At 46.2% G+C, this 12,924-nt stretch overlaps 1 protein-coding gene across 1 annotated transcript in view; it reads right to left on the reverse strand.

The window, feature by feature from the left end:
• Positions 1–12,924, reverse strand: part of CCER2 (coiled-coil glutamate rich protein 2) — a 69,438-nt gene that overhangs the window by 8,670 nt on the left and 47,844 nt on the right. The window lies entirely within an intron of this gene.

Below are 12,924 nucleotides of genomic sequence, written 5' to 3' on the forward strand. Positions count from 1 at the left end.
TTTCTATGATGCCGGAGTCTGAGCAGGTCAAATCATATGCCAAATGAAAGCTCTTGGTCCTTAGATGTATAGAATTATATTGCCATTGTGATTGGTCACTTCATTTTGGAGTTATGTGGCAAAACATCTGCCAGTCAATTGCGTCATCATTGTGCTCTTTGAAAATGTAACAGTTGAGGAACTCTTCCGGTGCATCTGCCGGCTGACCCAGAACATGTGACCTGTCGGGTGGTCTGGAAACTGTGACAGTTATGTGCAGCCATCCACTAAGCAGGGATACTACAGGGTATTGACTCTTAAGAGGGTAAAAAGGGATAAAATGTTCCGGCCAGTAAACCTTTACCGGTTTGTTGAAACTGGGCACATCAGATAGTATTCATTATATTAGCACTCATCCCAGCTGCCATTTTCTGCCTCTCCAAAGAGAGGCAGAGTAGTACAGAGTTTATCCAGAAATAGGAAACCCAGAGAGAGAGAGAGAGAGAGGTGGAGAGAGAGAGAGTAGTATAGAGGTAATCTAGAGATACGAAGAACTGACAGGGTGAATAGTATGTAGGCAATCTAGAGGCAGGAAGCACTGACAGGGTGAATAGTATGGAGCTAATCCAGAGAAAGGAAACACTGACAGGGTGAATAGTATGGAGGTAATCCAGAGGCAGGAAGCACAGACATGTTGAACAGTTTGGTGGTAAGTCAGAAGATCCGGTATTATATACCGGCAGACGGGATGCTGGCTGTCCGTATACCAACAGCGGCATTCCGTCTGCCAGATTACCGGCAGCGAGTCCCCTCGCGGGCTCGCTGCGCTCGCCACCCTTCAGGCCCGGTGGCATGCTTCACTCACTACAGGTTCTATTCACACTCAGTTGGTGGCGTGCACCCACCAACCAAGTGGAAATTAGGGGCGGGTGTTGGTATGGCGGCCATCGGTAAAATGACTGCATCCCAATCCAGAGACAGGAAGCAATGACAGGGTGAATAGTATGGAGGTAATCCAGAGACAGGAAGCACTGACAGGGTGAATAGTATGGAGGTAATCCAGAGACAGGAAGCACTGACAGGGTGAATAGTATGGAGGTTTTCCAGAGACAGGAAGCACTGACAGGGTGAATAGTATGGAGGTAATCCAGAGACAGAAAGCACTGAGAGGATGAATATTATGGAGGTAATCCAGAGACAGGATGCTCTGACAGGGTGAATAGTATGGAGCTAATCCAGAGACAGAAAGGTGAGATTCTCCTTATTTTCCAATAACCAGCATCAGGCTGAACCAGTCAGGGGGATAATGTTATAGTAAAGACCAATATTATTTAACTATTTATTTACTATGAACCCCACACCCACCGCCCAGGGCTGAACACCATTTTGTTGAGGGGTGTCCTGACTTTACGAGGGATTCCAGCCCTGGGCTGACCAGTTTAGGTCAGATTAATGTCTTGACAGGAGGGTATGCGCCTGGCATCCCAGCGGTCATGTGACCGATGCCGGACTCCCGACACAGCGCAGAAGACCGGCGCCGGAACACCGACAGCCAACATCTTGAAGATATGTATTGGGGTATGGGTTAGGGTTTTATAGGGTTAGGCACTAGGGGAGGTTGGGCACTAAGGGGGATGGTTAGCCATAGCCAATACCCCTAGAGGGTTAGGGGAGGGGTGAGGGTTTCAAAACTTACCCAGGGCAGTGTTGGGATGCCGCTGTTGGTGCTTGAAGGTGACATCATTTTCAAGCACAGGTAAATCTGGATCTCCCCATGCTGTATACGGGGCCCAGGTCAGATAACTCGGGTTACCAATTTACACTGCAGCTTTACCCAGGGTTTTTTTGAGGGAGCCATTTTCACCGAGCCGTGACCTGAGGGGATGTAGTTAATATTCCGTCTGTCGGGATCCCGATGTTCAGGATCCCGACAGCCAAGAATGCTGACAGCCTCGCCAGGGCTATTCCCACTCGTTGATGTACACGACACCCATAGAGTGGGAATAGAACTTGTGGCGAGTGCAGCAAGTCCACAAGGGGCCTCCATACGCTTGCCCGCTTACGTCATTCTGGCGGGTGGGATGCCGCTGTCGGGATAATTACAGCCGGTATCCCATTCGCCAGGATTTCATATCCAGCGCGACCTGAGTTATCATGTCAATAACCCGGGTTTTTGCGGCAGTGGAAAAGTAGTATTAGAGACTGGAAATAGAGGCAGGGGTGAGCAGTTTGCGGAGGCTGTTGGATGGAAATACAGAGAGGGGTGAACAGTATATACTTGTACAGTGACAGAATAAATGAATGGTCATTTGATAGCGTAAAGTGCACTTATAAGGTCATTTAGATAAAAGGTCATTTAGATAAGTCTGGTGGAAGGGGCGTATAAATAGAAATAAGGGCAATGAAAGCAAAAGGTAGTTATATAAGGCAGGTCTGTTAGAATAAAGTGCAATAAGAGGGAAAAACAAATAACATGCAATGCAGATAGAATAATAAGCCAGGCACAACAGGCATAATACAATGCGGCACAGGAAATAAACTGTAATGGAAGGGGGGGCCAGAGAGCATTAGGCGTGGTGTGGCTATTATACTGCATTAGGAGGGCATTAGGCGCGGTGTGGCTATTATAGTGCATTAGGAGAGCATTAGGCGTGGTGTGGCTATTATACTGCATTAGGAGAGCATTAGGCGTGGTGTGGCTATTATAGTGCATTAGGAGGGCATTAGGCGTGGTGTGGCTATTGGAGTGCATTAGGAGCGCATTAGTCGTGGTGTGGCTATTATAGTGCATTAGGAGAGCATTAGGCGCGGTGTGACTATAATAGTGCATTAGGTGAGCATTAGGCGTGGTGTGGCTATAATACTGCATTAGGAGAGCATTAGGCGTGGTGTGGCTATTATAGTGCTTTAGGAGGGCATTAGGCGTGGTGTGGCTATTAGAGTGCATTAGGAGCGCATTAGGCGTAATGTGGCTATTATAGTGCATTAGGAGAGCATTAGGCGTGGTGTGGCTATTATAGTGCATTAGGAGGGCATTAGGCGTGGTGTGGCTATTAGAGTGCATTAGGAGCGCATTAGGCATGGTGTGGCTATTATAGTGCATTAGGAGAGCATTAGGCGTGGTGTGGCTATAATACTGCATTAGGAGAGCATTAGGCGTGGTGTGGCTATTATAGTGCATCAGGAGAGCATTAGGCGTGGTGTGGCTATAATAGTGCATTAGGTGAGCATTAGGCGTGGTGTGGCTATAATAGTGCATTAGGAGAGCATTAGGCGTGGTGTGGCTATAATACTGCATTAGGAGAGCATTAGGCGTGGTGTGGCTATAATACTGCATTAGGAGAGCATTAGGCGTGGTGTGGCTATTATAGTGCATTAGGAGAGCATTAGGCGTGGTGTGGCTATTATAGTGCATTAGGAGAGCATTAGGCGTGGTGTGGCTATAATAGTGCATTAGGAGAGCATTAGGCGTGGTGTGGCTATTATAGTGCATCAGGAGAGCATTAGGCGTGGTGTGGCTATAATAGTGCATTAGGTGAGCATTAGGCGTGGTGTGGCTATAATAGTGCATTAGGAGAGCATTAGGCGTGGTGTGGCTATTATAGTGCATTAGGAGAGCATTAGGCGTGGTGTGGCTATAATACTGCATTAGGAGAGCATTAGGCGTGGTGTGGCTATTATAGTGCATCAGGAGAGCATTAGGCGTGGTGTGGCTATAATAGTGCATTAGGTGAGCATTAGGCGTGGTGTGGCTATAATAGTGCATTAGGAGAGCATTAGGCGTGGTGTGGCTATAATAGTGCATTAGGAGAGCATTAGGCGTGGTGTGGCTATTATAGTGCATTAGGAGAGCATTAGGCGTGGTGTGGCTATAATAGTGCATTAGGAGAGCATTAGGCGTGGTGTGGCTATTATAGTGCATTAGGAGAGCATTAGGCGTGGTGTGGCTATAATACTGCATTAGGAGAGCATTAGGCGTGGTGTGGCTATTATAGTGCATTAGGAGAGCATTAGGCGTGGTGTGGCTATTATAGTGCATTAGGAGAGCATTAGGCGTAATGTGGCTATTATAGTGCATTAGGAGAGCATTAGGCGTGGTGTGGCTATTATAGTGCATTAGGAGGGCATTAGGCGTGGTGTGGCTATTATAGTGCATTAGGAGAGCATTAGGCGTGGTGTGGCTATAATACTGCATTAGGAGAGCATTAGGCGTGGTGTGGCTATTATAGTGCATTAGGTGAGCATTAGGCGTGGTGTGGCTATTATAGTGCATTAGGAGAGCATTAGGCGTGGTGTGGCTATTATAGTGCATTAGGTGAGCATTAGGCGTGGTGTGGCTATTATAGTGCATTAGGAGAGCATTAGGCGTGGTGTGGCTATTATAGTGCATTAGGAGAGCATTAGGCGTGGTGTGGCTATAATACTGCATTAGGAGAGCATTAGGCGTGGTGTGGCTATTATAGTGCATTAGGAGGGCATTAGGCGTGGTGTGGCTATTATAGTGCATTAGGAGAGCATTAGGCGTGGTGTGGCTATAATAGTGCATTAGGAGAGCATTAGGCGTGGTGTGGCTATTATAGTGCATCAGGAGAGCATTAGGCGTGGTGTGGCTATAATAGTGCATTAGGAGAGCATTAGGCGTGGTGTGGCTATAATAGTGCATTAGGAGAGCATTAGGCGTGGTGTGGCTATTATAGTGCATTAGGAGAGCATTAGGCGTGGTGTGGCTATTATAGTGCATTAGGTGAGCATTAGGCGTGGTGTGGCTATTATAGTGCATTAGGAGAGCATTAGGCGTGGTGTGGCTATTATAGTGCATTAGGAGAGCATTAGGCGTGGTGTGGCTATAATACTGCATTAGGAGAGCATTAGGCGTGGTGTGGCTATTATAGTGCATTAGGAGGGCATTAGGCGTGGTGTGGCTATTATAGTGCATCAGGAGAGCATTAGGCGTGGTGTGGCTATAATAGTGCATTAGGAGAGCATTAGGCGTGGTGTGGCTATTATAGTGCATCAGGAGAGCATTAGGCGTGGTGTGGCTATAATAGTGCATTAGGAGAGCATTAGGCGTGGTGTGGCTATAATAGTGCATTAGGTGAGCATTAGGCGTGGTGTGGCTATTATAGTGCATTAGGAGAGCATTAGGCGTGGTGTGGCTATTATAGTGCATTAGGAGAGCATTAGGCGTGGTGTGGCTATAATAGTGCATTAGGTGAGCATTAGGCGTGGTGTGGCTATAATAGTGCATTAGGAGAGCATTAGGCGTGGTGTGGCTATAATAGTGCATTAGGTGGATAAAAGTGTAGTGTAGATAAAGTAACGCACATTAATAAAGCAAATACACTTTAAAAATATTTGTAGAAATCGTTTGGAGATGATTGGAAGCAAAGAAAAAGAAAATAACGCCTTGCCTACTTTTGAAAAAGCATTTAATGGAGATTGTGAAAGTGACAACTATCAGCGCGGACGTGTACTGCTACATCTGAGCGGCGGGTCATATCAATGACTTACACCCAACTGTAAATGGGCCCAAAGCAGCTAGTAAGATCTACTAAACACACTGATACTTGTCCGGGCTTGCTCATGTATTGTGTATCACAAGTGGTTCCATATAAGTGGCCGCGAGAAACCTTATTTAAAAATCTATGTAGCCATAGGGATGGGTTGGGTATGCGTGACCGGCGGTCAGGAGACCACCGGTCAGCATACCAACGTCGGGATCCCTGCGGCGATATGCTGGACACCCACGAGTGGGAATAGTCCCTTCTAGTCAGCATGCCAACTGGCGGGATTGTAAGTGATCGGGATGTAGGTGGAGGTATTGTGCCTTATAACCAATGCAGGGTAATGGCACTGGTAATGATCCCATCTGAATGTATATATCTCTAATTTCACTATTTTCCCCCAAGTATGTAACAGATACATAATAGGGTAAGGTGCAATCAGGGAGATTGCTGGACTCCTCGGGGAGTCAGGGAGATTGCCCCAAGGAGTCTCCCTGCCAGTCAGGGAGAGTGGGCAAGTATGAAGTGACTGCACCATATTAAAAGGTAGAGATGTGCGGCGGACACTTTTGGGGTTTTGTGTTTTGGCTTTGGATCCCCACTCATGTTTTGGATCTGGATTGGTTTTGCCAAAACCACCCTTTCGGGTTTTGGATCTGGAGGATTTTTGAAAAAAACATAAAAACAGCTAAAATCACAGAATTTGGGGGTAATTTTGATCCTACGGTATTATTAACCTCAATAACATTCATTTCCACTCATTTCCAGTCTATTCTGAACACCTCACAAAATTGTTTTTAGGCCAAAAGGTTGCACCGAGGTGGCTGGATGACTAAGCTAAGTGACACAAGTGGGCGGCACAAACACCTGGCCCGTCTAGGAGTGGCACTGCAGTGGCAGACAGGATGGCATTTAAAAAAACTAGGCCCCAAACAGCACATGATGCAAAAAAGAAAAAGAGGTGCAAGATGGAATTGTCCTTGGGCCCTCCCACCCACCCTTATGTTGTATAAACAGGACATGCACACTTTAATAAACCCATCATTTCAGCGACAGGAGGTCCCCCTGGAAAAAGCTCACCAAGTTCTCCGAATCATAGCCAGCTACAAACATACCACCACCATATTTGCTGACTTTTCACATTATGAGAAGAGGCAAGAGGAAGAGGACAGTGTCAAGAAGGTGATTAAAAATTAGGCACATGCAATCAGGAACAACACACAGGCTTTCACCTCCACTCCTATATTGGTGTGGAACAAAAAGGACTTCAACCAAGAAAATATATAATTATTAATTACCACATTACTGGACAAACTGAAAAACTAGGGGCCAAAGTCTCCAAAATTGTACCCCCTTCTCCATTTTCAGGGATTAAGATAATCTTGGATTTAATGCTGGGATACAAATAAACTGGTGTATACCACAGGATCAAGATTGGATATTTTCCACTCCACGCAGTCTTTTTTTGTGAAAATCTCGTGGGTTTCTTTTTTTTCCATTTTTTTTTAATTGCATTTTTATTTACATATTTTGTGGAAGATGCCTTATTTTTGTTTTTCACAGCTCCCAGTTACACGCATGTGAGCATACCTGTGTGTCCAAGTTACATGCATGTGGGCATACCTGTGTGTCTTGTTTATTTTATTCATATTAAGTACTAAGCATGACTGTGCAGTAAATTTGTTTGTTATTGAGCCCCTGCCTTAGTGGAGCTTACCTCTCTACAGTCCAAATTAATTTCATACTATAAGTAGGACTGTGGGAGGAAGCAATGCTTACCTCTGTGCCCACAGCAGGCCTCAGCCTGGCAAGCCATACATCTTCCTGGCTGTAAGCCACCATGAGACTCCATACTGGGCCTTATTCAGTAACTGTTTGTGCCTTCCATTGCTCCTGGCCCATCTAGTGCTGCAGTGCAATGGAAAGCTGATGCAATGCAAGATCACTGAAACTCTGTTCTTCTAATGCCACGAGGTCTTGCGATAACCCTACACAGCCCTTAGGAAAAGAATATCCCTGTACAACAAATGCGCATCTTCTAAATAAATAATCCCAAAATGTGGAACATCAATAATAGATCAAAGTTAAGGTTGACTAATTGGATCCATTCATTTGAGTGCGTCCCTAACATGAAATAATTGAGAATAACCTCTCACTAATGCTCCGGCAGAAAATATCATGTTTACCTCTCCGGCAGTTGCGCTGGATTATGATTCAGTCTCTTCTGAGTCACACTGACTTTGGCCACAAATGTGGTCTCTCCCCACGTTATTTAAAAATAGTTTGGCAATTTCCATTTCCACCTTTGCGGCTAGTTTTCACAAATCTGTTTGTGACGTTGAAGCTTATTTCATATCTGCTCTAGGCTTTCATTTAAACCTAGGCAGTACCCCTGGAGAATTACACAGCACAGCAGCCAGGCAAGAGCACCCCTAGACTTAAACGGCAGTGGGGCAGCACCCATGGACTGATAAGGAAGAGGGGAGCACCCCATATAGGGCAGCACCCCTGGAATGATGTGACAAAGAAAAGACTTGCAAGATGGAATTGTCCTTGGGCCCTTCCACCCACCCTTATGTTGTATAAACAGGACATGCACACTTTAACAAACCAATAATTTCAGCGACCGACTGTGGCTGAAATGATTGGTTTGTTTGGGCCTCCACCAAAAAAGAAGCACTCAATCTCTCCTTGCACAAACTATCTCTACAGTGGCAAGATGTCGTTCTCATCCTCAGATTCCCCCCCTCCTTCAGTGTTTACATCCTTATCCTCACAGAGAAATAATATTCAAACAAATAAACAAACCACATCATTTAGGTGTCAGTGGACTGCTTACGCCATAGGTTCTCAAGCTCGGTCCTCAGGACCCCACACAGTGCATGTTTTGCAGGTAACCCAGCAAGTGCACAGGTGTATTAATTACTCACTGACACAGTTTAAAAGGTCCGCAGGTGGAGCTAATTATCTCACTTGTGATTCTGTGAGGAGACCTGCAAAACATGTACCGTGTGGGGTCCTGAGGACCGAGTTTGAGAACCTGTGGCTTGCGCTATTACCCAAAGTTTCTGAACTTGACAATGACTTATGATGAATACGCTGCTGGTGACATATAAGGGAGGATGTTCCTAGGTGCTTAACGTCCTTACCCCTACTTATTATGGATTGACAAAGGCAACAGATGGCTTTACACCTGTTGTCCGGATTTGTGGAGAAATAATTCCACACTGAAGAGGTGGCGTTTTTGGTATTTTGCCCAGGCATATGACAATGGGCTTTTTCATCCCATGGCCAACAACTGTCTCCACCGGTGCCTTATTCAAACAAACCACATCACCATCAGAATCCTCATCGTCAACTTCCTCCGCAGCGCCAGCTACACACATATCCTCCTCATCCTGGTGTACTTCTACAGTGACATCCTCAATCTCAATATCAGCAACTGAACTGGTGGTGCTCCTCCCAGCACTTGCAGGGGGCGTGCAAATGGTGGTAGGAGCCTCCTCTTCCCATACAGTGTCGTGAAGGTCAGACCTAGACATTGCAACTGTAGACAGTGCCAGCACCCCTGTATTTTCACAACATCCCTGTTTTACAGCATACAAGACAGGGCCAGTGTACATTTATTTTCACTGCACCCTAGAATTATTACAGCATACAAGACAGGGCCAGTGTACATTGATTTTCACTGCACCCTAGAATTATTACAGCATACAAGGCAGGTCCAGTGTACATTGATTTTCACTGAACCCTAGAATTATTACAGCATACAAGACAGGGCCAGTGTACATTGATTTTCACTGCACACTATAATTATTACAGCATACAAGACAGGGCCAGTGTACATTGCACTGCACCCCTGAATTGTTATAGCATACAGGGCCAGTGTAATGTTGTTTGAACAGAAACACCCCTATATTTTACAGCATACAGCAATCTGCTTTTAATTTTTAACAATCGCACCCCTAAATTTTAATAGCTTACAAGGCCAGTGTAATGTTATTTGAACAGCAACACCCCTATATTTTACAGCATACAGCAGTATGCTTTTAATTTTTAACAACTGCACCTCTATATTTTTGCAACACACTGGGCCAGTGTAATGTTATTTGAACAGCACCACCCCTATATTTTACAGCATACAGCAGTGTGCTTTTCGATTTTTAGAAACTGCATCTCTGAATTTTTACAACATACAGGGCCAGCAGCACCCCTATATTTTACAGCATACAGGAGCAGTGTGCTGTTCATTTTTAACAACTTCACCTCTGAATTTTTACAACATACAGGGCCAGCAGCACCCCTATATTTTACAGCATACAGCAGTGTGCTTTTAATTTTTAACAACTGCACCCCCTGCATTTTTATAGCATACAAGGGCCAGTGCGATGTTATTTGAACAGCAACACCCCTATATTTTACAGCACACAGCAGTGTGTTTTTAATTTTTCATTGCACCTCTGAATTTTTACAACATACAGGGCCAGCACCTCCCCTAGATTTTCCAGCATACAGGAGGACGGTACCCCTGCACCCTGTACAACATAGAGGGTCATTCCGAGTTGATCGCTAGCTGCCATTGTTCGCAGCGCAGCGATCAGGCTAAAAATTGGCATTTCTGCGCATGCGTATGGCCAGCAATGCGCACGCGCGACGTACGGGTACAAAGCCTGTTGTGGTTGTGCACAGGTTCTAGCGAAGTTTTCAGTCGCACTGACGGCCGCAAGACGATTGATAGGAAGGGGGCGTTTCTGGGTGTCAACTGACCGTTTTCAGGCAGTGTTTGCAAAAACACAGGCGTGTCTGAATAAACGCAGGCGTGGCTGGGTGTTCGCTGGGCGGGTGTATGACGTCAAATCCGGACACGAATAGGCTGAAGTGATCGCAAGCGCTGAGTAGGTTCAGAGCTACTCAGAAACTGTACAAACTGATTTTGCAGAGCTCGGCTGCACATGCGTCCGCACTTCTGCTAAGCTAAAATAAACTCCCCAGTGGGCGGCGGCATAGCGTTTGCACGGCTGCTAAAACTAGCTAGCGAGTGATCAACTCGGAATGACCCCCATAGTGACAGCCAGGACAGCAACACCCATGTACAGCTGCAGCACATGAAACACCAGTGACAGCCAGGACAGCACCGCTAACACAGCGCAGGTACACCACAGTGATTTCAGCAACACCCCTACAGAGCACACACTAATCCCACCCGATGCCACCACCCACAGAGACAGACAGAGGTCTGTCTCCCTCACTATCCCAAGTCTGGAGTGAAAATGTAGGTGACACGCAGCTGTCTATATGGAATCCAAATCCCGCGAGAATACGACAGCAGGATGATGACGTTTTGCCTTGTTCTGGTTTCTGAGTGTGGCGGGAAGTCCCGAGCAGGCCTCGCATCCGGGCTCGGGACGTGATGTTCGAGGGGGTTCGGTTCTCAAGTCAATAGGTCGACGCCATAGGGGCAACGTGCATTAAGTTGACAGGTACAAAAGGTCGACAGGGTCAAAAGGTTGACATGACCGTCATTGACACACAAATGGTCAACACAAATTTTTTTTTCAGTTTTCTGGGTTAAATCTTGTATGTTTGGTAATATGTGACCACCATCAGTAGAAACAGAGACCCTCGTGGAATTGCTTCAGGCAAGGTAGCTCACTCTGCTGCGCTCGCCACAGGTTACTATTCCCAACAGATGTCCACAAGCAAATGTTGGGAAAACATGAAGAAGAAGAAAATGTCGATCATTAGTGTGTTGACCATTGCAATGGTGACCATTTCAACCTATCGACCATTTGTACTTGTCAACATTTCATCTGTTGACTTTTGTACAGATCGACCAAATGCATGTCGACCATATGGTGTCGACCTATTGACTGCCTACCTAAACACTGTAGATCTATCACTCGGATACCATTACACATCCTCTGCAGGTGGGGCCAGATGTATTAAGCCTGGAGAAAGCATAAAGAAGTGATAAAGGTGTGATAAGTGCAAGGTGATAACACTCCAGCCAATCAGCTCCTGTCAGTTTACTTATGGGAGGTGATTGGCTGGTGCGTTATCACCTTGCACTTATCACACCTTTATCACTTCTCCAGGCTTAATACATCTGCCCCACAGAGAGTGAGAGGGGCGTGTACAAACAAATCTAAATTGCAGTGTAAAAATAAAGCAGCTCAGTATGTCTGGGCTACATGCAAAAGCAGCCAGTAAGACGCCAGTAATTATTACCCTGCATGCAAAAAAAAAAAAAAAAAGAAGTATTTAGTCTTTTCTACCTTTGCAATGCAACATGGGGCCTAATTCAGACCTGATCGCTAGCAGGGGATTTTTGCACTGCTGTGATCAGATAGTCACCGCCTACAGGGGGAGTGTATTTTAGCTGTGCAAGTGTGCGAACGCATCTGTAGCAGAGCTGCAGAAACTGATTTTGTGCAGTCTCTGCGCAGCCCAGGACTTACTCAGCCGTTGCATTCACTTCAGCCTGTCCGGGAACGGAACTGACGTCAGTAACCCTCCCTGCAAACGCATGGACACGCCTGCATTTTTCCAACCCCTTCCGGAAAACGGTCAGTTGCCACCCACAAACGCTTTGCTTCCTGTCAATCTCCTTGCGAACGCCCGTGCGAACGGATCCGTCGCACAAACCCATCGCTGAGCGGCGATCCGCTTTGTGCCCGTGCGTCGCACCAGCGCATTGTGGTGCATACGGATGCTTAGTTTGGACCTGATCGCAGGCTGTGAGAAAACGCAGCCTAGCGATCAGGTCTGAATTACCCCCATGGTTTGTTCCAGGTGAGGTTACTTGCTTTTTTGGGAGGCTTTTCCCCTAACTCAGAATCAGCCTCTTTATGCACAACCACAGGTGGATAATGATTTGTCAGTGCGGGTGCCTTTACTCCGGCATCCTCTGCTAATATGGTAGTGATGCCTTTGATTGAAGAGTTAAGGATGAGAATAAAATACAAAGGTTTATTAAGCATTCATAACACTGTAGCTATGAGGGAGTATAGATAGGCCGAGGTGTCTGATGATCATGGGACTGTAAAACCTAATACAGATAGAATAACGGCACAAAGTGCATTAAGTTGAAGGACAGAATCAGAAACCCGATTTGTCACACAAGGGGGGTCATTCCGAGTTGATCGCACGCTAGCTAGTTTTAGCAGCCATGCAAACGCTATGCTGCCGCCCACTGGGGAGTGTATTTTAGCTTAGCAGAAGTGCGAACGCATGTGCAGCCGAGCTCTACAAAATCAGTTTGTGCAGTTACTGAGTAGCTCTGAACCTACTCAGCGCTTGCGATCACTTCAGCCTATTTGTGTCTGGATTTGACGTCATACACCCGCCTAGCGAATGCCCAGCCATGCCTGCGTTTTTTCAGACACGTCTGCGTTTCTGCAAACACTCCCTGAAAACGGTCAGTTGACACCCAGTAACGCCC

This window comes from Pseudophryne corroboree, chromosome 8 (genome assembly GCF_028390025.1).
Source record: "Pseudophryne corroboree isolate aPseCor3 chromosome 8, aPseCor3.hap2, whole genome shotgun sequence".
Classification (NCBI taxonomy): domain Eukaryota; kingdom Metazoa; phylum Chordata; class Amphibia; order Anura; family Myobatrachidae; genus Pseudophryne; species Pseudophryne corroboree.